This window comes from Myotis brandtii, unplaced genomic scaffold (genome assembly GCF_000412655.1).
Source record: "Myotis brandtii unplaced genomic scaffold, ASM41265v1 scaffold82, whole genome shotgun sequence".
NCBI lineage: Eukaryota > Metazoa > Chordata > Mammalia > Chiroptera > Vespertilionidae > Myotis > Myotis brandtii.
This window is the reverse complement of record NW_005371324.1, coordinates 3,037,814-3,044,653: the sequence shown is the minus strand read 5'-3', so window position 1 is coordinate 3,044,653 and position 6,840 is coordinate 3,037,814.

The window sequence follows — 6,840 nt, the reverse complement described above, 5'->3', positions numbered from 1 at the left end:
GGGCGGTGCCCCAACTCCCCAATCAGCCCTGCTCTGAGCCCGACCAGGGGCTGCACCTAGGGATTGGGCCTGCCCTCTGCCACCCAGGAGCAGGCCTAAGCCAGCAGGTCATTATCTCCCGAGGGGTCCCATACTGCGAGAGGGCACAGGCCGGGCTGAGGGACTCCCCCTTCCTCCCCGAGTGCACAAATTTTTGTGCACCGGGCCTCTAGTAATATAATATAATCCTATATAATAAAAGCTCAGCGACCGAAACAGCAGAACGACCAGAGACTAGAACGACCACGGCCTCTTGCCCCGGCTGGCCCCACACCCCAGCAAGTGGTTAGGGGCAATCAGGCAGGCAGGTGAGCAGTTAGGAGCCAGTGATCCCTGCAGGATTGGGCCTAAACCAGCAGTTGGACATCCCCCGAAAAGTCCCAGATTGCAAGAGGGTGCAGGCCAGGATGAGGGACCCACCCCCTGCCCTTGCAAGAATTTTGTGCACCGGGCCTCTAGTATAATATAATATAATATGATATTATAACATTATATTAACCAATATCACTCCGATAAATTCAATAGAAATAACAATAATAATTCACAAATTAAAAAAAATATTGGTGAAGTTTAACTACAGTCCCTCAACCCCCAACACTTTTCAACAAGCAAGTTTCATTCATGGGAAAAATAATTACAATTAACCATAGACTTCTAAACTAGGAGAGTTCTGAATGATATTGCACTCAATTGCTGATTTTAAAATTAAATTTATTGAGATGACATTGGTTAATAAGATTATATAGGTTTCAAGTGTACAACTCTATGATAAATCATCTGTATATTGAATTGTATGCCCATCAGCTATACCAAAAGAAAAAGAAAGAGAGAAGGGAATGGAGCCCCTATTCAAACCCGTGGAAAGAGCTAGATCCTCAAATCCAAGAAGCAAACAGAACACCTAATTACCTCAAGCCAAAAAGGCTTTCTCCATGACACACTTTATTAAAACTGTCCAAAATTAATGACAAAGAATTCTCAAGGCAACTAAGGGGAAAAAAAATAGTAACCTATAAAAGAAAGCCCATTAGATTATCTTCAGATTTCTCAGCAGAAATCCTACAAGCAGGAGAGAGTGGAATCAAATGTTCAAACTACTAACAGAAAGAAATTACCAGCCAAGAATAATATATCCAACAAACTTATCATTAGTTACAAAGGAAAAATAAAGACTTTTCTAGACATACAGAAACTGAGGAAATTTACCACCAGAAGACCTCCACTGCAGAAAATACTCAAGGGGGTTATTCTACCTGAAACAAAGAATAAAAGGTCACTAAAATACCAGTAAGATCACCAACATGCAGACAAAAGCAAGATTCTACACCCCCATTTATTTATTTATTTATTTATTTACTTACTTACTTACTAATATTTTTAACATTTATCTTTATTGTTGAAAGTATTACAGATGTCTCCTTTATCCTCATTGACCTCTTTTAACTCATACCAGTCCCCCTTTTTAGAATAGAGTATTTTACCCTTACAATCTCACAAAGGTTAAAGGAAGTATTAACAAAAAAGAGGAAGAAGACACTAGCTACTGCAACTTGGAAATGAACTCACAGCATATATAGGAATAATTTGTGGCAACAAAAACATAAAAGGGGAGGAGGTAAAGGTCTGAAGTTGCAAAGGGAGATGAAGATAAGAGACATTCAGAAGAAAAGAGACTACTGTATATATGGAACTTTGTTTCACATAAACCTTATGGTAACCACCCCCCCCCCCCACACACACACACACACTCACATATAAAACTAAGACATGTAACTTAAAAAAAAAAGAGGAAACAGGAAAAAATATAGAATACCACCAAACAAAACAACAAACAGAAACATAAAGGAAAAGCACCAATGGAGGCACAGAGCTACCAGAAAACAAAAGATAAAATGAGTATAAGAAATCCTCACACTCTATTTTTTTAAGATTTTCAATTTACTAGGAAGAGTTGGATGCTTTGTAGCTAATGTTTATTAATATAAATCAACATTATCCCTTCCTCACTTAGCAATGCCAAAATAAGTGATAAAGTTGGTATCTGCCTACTTAATCATTTCTAGAATCAATTATTTATTTGAATTTGTGTTTTCTCAGCATTCATGCACAATTAATCATTCTCAAAACTGCTCAATCCTGAAGACGTTTGACAAATGTTGCACTTAGAAACAGTTTTGTTTCCCAAATTGCATTTTCTGCACTTTTGTTCTTCTTTATTACTAAGAATATTTACATAGAAATAGTATCAAATTAAATACATTGCCAATTTCATTTTAGTGGACTTAAATTATTACAAGTCAATAAAATGTAATAGTACTTGTATTAGCATATACATGTTGAAAAGCAAGCATATCTAGCTTTCTTCCTAGTGGTACCTCTGTAAAAATACTGCTTTAGTCCATTATTCCAATAAAAGAACTATAAAATATTGCCTAAAAACTACCTCAACTAACTTTTAAGTTAGTTTCTACAATCGCAAAACAGAAGCATATGTATTTTATTTCATAAAGATTAAAGTGAACATCTAGTAGATTTAAGCCTTTGTCTCTCTAAACATCTCTTTACAAAATCATTTTCAGATTAAGTGTAAGTATTGCAAAGAGTAGTCATCTGCAAATTTACTAAGCATGTAACCAAGATCATTTTTATAGCTTCCATTTTTTAAATTTCTTTGGTTCTATAACTTTTCTTTTCGTTTTCCATATAACAGTCATTAACACTTCAGAATGGTCTCAGAAAAATGGATACTTATTCTTGTTTACATGTTGTCATTCCATTTCTTGTTGTTCCACTTATTTATGCATTTATTGGTTGATTCTTGTATGTGCCCTGACCAGGGGTTGTACCTTGGAATAGAGGGACAACATTCTAACCTACTGAGCTACTCAGCCAGGGCTCATTCCATTTCTTTACCCATTTTCACTGTACCAAATATTCAGGTTACTATAGTTTCACCCTCACACTCTTACATCTTTGTTCCCTATGTGTTGATTTCATTTTTAGCTGCAGAAAAAGTATTAAGTATTATATTTACCTACCATCTAATAAAATGCTGGTATTTTATTTTTTGGAAATTCTCCAGCAAAAATCTTATCCCATCCTATTTCTCAATATTCACAATATCCATGTTCCTGAAATACAATCACTAGCCAGGAAATAAGATATACTGAGTCACATAGATAAATCAAGATCAACCCTTGGTATAAGAAGTTCTATTTTACCAAGTCATGTGACTTGAGTGGAATAAATATGAAATGTGCTAAGTGAAATAAGTCAGACAGAGCAGAGCAAGAGAAATGTTATATGATCTCTCTTATGATATGTGGAACTTAAAAAAGCCAAACTCACAGAAATAGAAAGTCGGTTGGTGGTTGCCAGGGGCAACCCATACCAGCCTCTCTTTTTAGAATAAGGTACTATAGCCTTATATATAACCTAAGTACAAGAATAGTATTGATCATACACAGATCAGTTTCTCTATTGTTAGCGATGATGAGGCTGAATACACTCTTTTTTTAAAAATCCTGGTCAAAATTGCAAGTATAGCTTGGAGCATCTTATGGTGGTAGAAATTAAGGAAATTATAATAGAAAAAAATTCCCCAATGATGTCAATGGAAAATATGAAAGGGTCACAGAAGTCACTAAAAGAGCTCCCAATGGCCAAAGCTGAAACAATTCAAATAACAAAATAAAGAATACGGACATAAGGCAAAGATGCAGCAAGACCTAATAGAAATAATATTAGACTTATAATCAGTTCAGTTCTGGTCTTAATTGTGTCACGTTGTAGAGCATAAATTCTTTACCTTTCAAAGACTAATTTTCATGGATGATTCACATTAAAAGAGGCCTCTTTCCCATTGCTCTAGTTTCTATAAAAAGGATATTTCCCCCTAAACCTCCAAGCCTCTTGCCCTGCCCTTACAGCAGTGGAATGAGTTTCCTTGGTGGGTGATAGTCATTAATACATAATTCTTGATTGAAGGGGGGATAACCTAGAAATGGCTCTAAATAGAAGATATTTTGTGTTTTATTCTTTCTTTCCTGCTCTGGGTCAGCGTGGGGCAGCTGAACAATGGCTGAAGGATTTGCTGTTGGGGCAAAATGATCCTTTGAAATTCACTATTGTTCTTTCTTTTCTTTTAAAAAAATAATTTAGCCAGACTTTACATATTCATTTATTGATTTATTGATTTTTTTTTAGTGTTGACATTATTGCAGGTGTCCTTCTATTTCCCTCTTTTCCCACCTTCACCCACCCCTGCCTCTCCTGCCTTGGCCTTCACCAAACTATTGTCCATATCCATGGGGTATGCAGATATGTTCTTTAGCTAATCCTTTCACATTCTTTATCCAATCATCCTCATCCCCCTCACCTTGGGCACCAGCCAGTCTATTCCATGTATCCATGCTTCTGGTTTCATTTTGTCATCAGTTTATTTTGTTCATTGGATTCCACATGTTAGTGAGATCATATAGTATTTGTTTTTCTCTGACTGGCTTATTTCGCTTAGCATAATACACTCCAGGCCCATCCATGCTGTTGTAAAGGGTAAGAGTTCCTTCTTTTTTAAAGTAGCCTTGTATTTAATTTTGTAAATGTACCATAGCACTTTTATCTACTCAACTGCTGATGGGCACTTGGGCTGTTTCCAGATCTTGGCTATTGTAAATAACCACTGCTATAAACATAGGGGTGCATATATTCTTTCTGATTGATGTTTATGGATTCTTAGGATGTATTTCCAGAAGTGGGATTTCTGGGTCAAAAGGCAATTCCATATTTAATTCTTTAAGAAAACTCCATACTGTATTCTACAGTGGCTGTGCCAGTCTGCATTCCCACCAACAGTGCTCAAGGGTTCCCTTTTCTCCACATCCTCCCCAACACTTGTTGTTTGTTGATTTATTGATAGTAGCCATTCTGAGAGGTGTGAGGTGATGCCTCATTGTAGTTTTATTTTGCATCTCTCCGATGATCAGTGATGTTGAGCATTTTTTCATTGGCAATTTGTATGTCCTCTTTGGAGAAGTGTCTACTCAGATCCTCTGCCCATTTTGTATTTGGATTGTTTGTCTTCCTGGTGTTGAGTTCTTTATATATTTTGGAAATTATCCCCTTATCAGAGGTATCATTGGCAAATATGTTATCCCATGCAGTGGGTTCTCTTTTCATTTTGTTGATGGTTTCTTTTGCTGTGCAGAAACTTTTTAGTTTAATGTAGTCCCATTTGTTTATTTTTTCCTGAGTTTCCCCTTCCCTTGGGGACCTATCAGCAACAAATATTGCTGTGAGAAACGTGAGATTTTACAATCTGTGCTTTCTTCTAGGATTTTTATGGTTTCGTAACTTACATTTAAGTCTTTTATCCATTCTGAGTTCAATCTTGTGTATGATGTGTATGGTGTAAATTGGTGGTCGAGTTTCTTTTTTTTTTCCATTTGCCTTTTCAACTTTCCAAGCACCATTTATTGAAAAGACAGTCATAAGTCCATTTTATGCTCTTCCCTCCTTTGTCAAAAATTATAGTGTGCTGGTGATTATTTTAGCAAAGTCTCAGTAAAGAAGATAGAAAACCGTGAATTCTGAGGCCAACATTATCCTAATACCAAAACCAGATAAAGACACAACAAAGAAAGAAAACTATAGGCCAATATCTCTGATGAACATACTAGTAGACACCCAAATCCTCAACAAAATATTAGCAAATCAGATCTAGCAAGAGTAGGTTTACAGTTGTTCTTATGGAAAATAATACAATAATTAGTAAATAATCATAGAAGAATAAAATGTGTTTCACATACTCACAACTGTAAGCCTACTTTTGCCCCACCCTGTATATCAACTTGAGATCCTACTTCCTGGGAAAGTCATTACTTCCAATTTTATAAAGTATAGAAGCGGTAGGATGAAGAAAGCAGGTTTTTCTACACCCAACCAAGGAATGAGTAATCATTTAATTTTCACACTACCTCCTCCATACTATTTTTACCAGACATTAGATGTTTTGATTTACCTTTTGCCTTTGACTTCGTGATCAATTGGCTCATAACTTAGATAGGTGTGGGGACCCTATTCAGAGTACACCGGATGCTCAAGGCCAATTAGAGTGTAGAGGCCTTGTTCAGAGTACGCCGGATGTTCCATTAGAGCGTAAGAATCTTAATCAGGATGTCCAAGGACTATACACAGGTGCAAGAGCAAGTCCACAGTAATCTGTATGTACACTGCGCAAGCATGCCCTTCTATAACCCAAATGACTGATGTCACTATTTGGCAAGAAGCCTCTTCTGTCTAAGCAGTATAAAGTTGTTACTGACCAGCAGGCAGCATGGGGCCGCTCAGATAATAGCCATAGGTACAGAGGCTGCTGATCCTACGTAAGGCTGAACTGCTTAGTGCGAGGCTTCTGTATTGTAGGAAAGATGTATTGCTAAGCAGCAGGCTGCTACTATAGGTACAGAGGCTACTGCTGCTGTGTGGGAAAGATGTATTGTTACCTAGCAGGTGTGTGGCTACTGTATGAGACTTTACTTTGAAGAACTGTTTTGTCTCATGGCTCCTTGTTAGCAATGGCAACATAGCCACTGGTGGCTTCTACAATAAAGACTCTCTTATATACCCACAACTTCTCATGACTTCTTCATCTTCGAATACCCAGGGTCCCAGGAGTCCAGTCTCTAGCAGAGGGGCTGGGACTGGACAGTTGGTGTAGTGGAGCAGGATGAAGGAACTGAGTTCTGACAATGGGGAAATGAACTGTTATTTGCTGAAGCTCTCAAACCAACCTCAGCATTT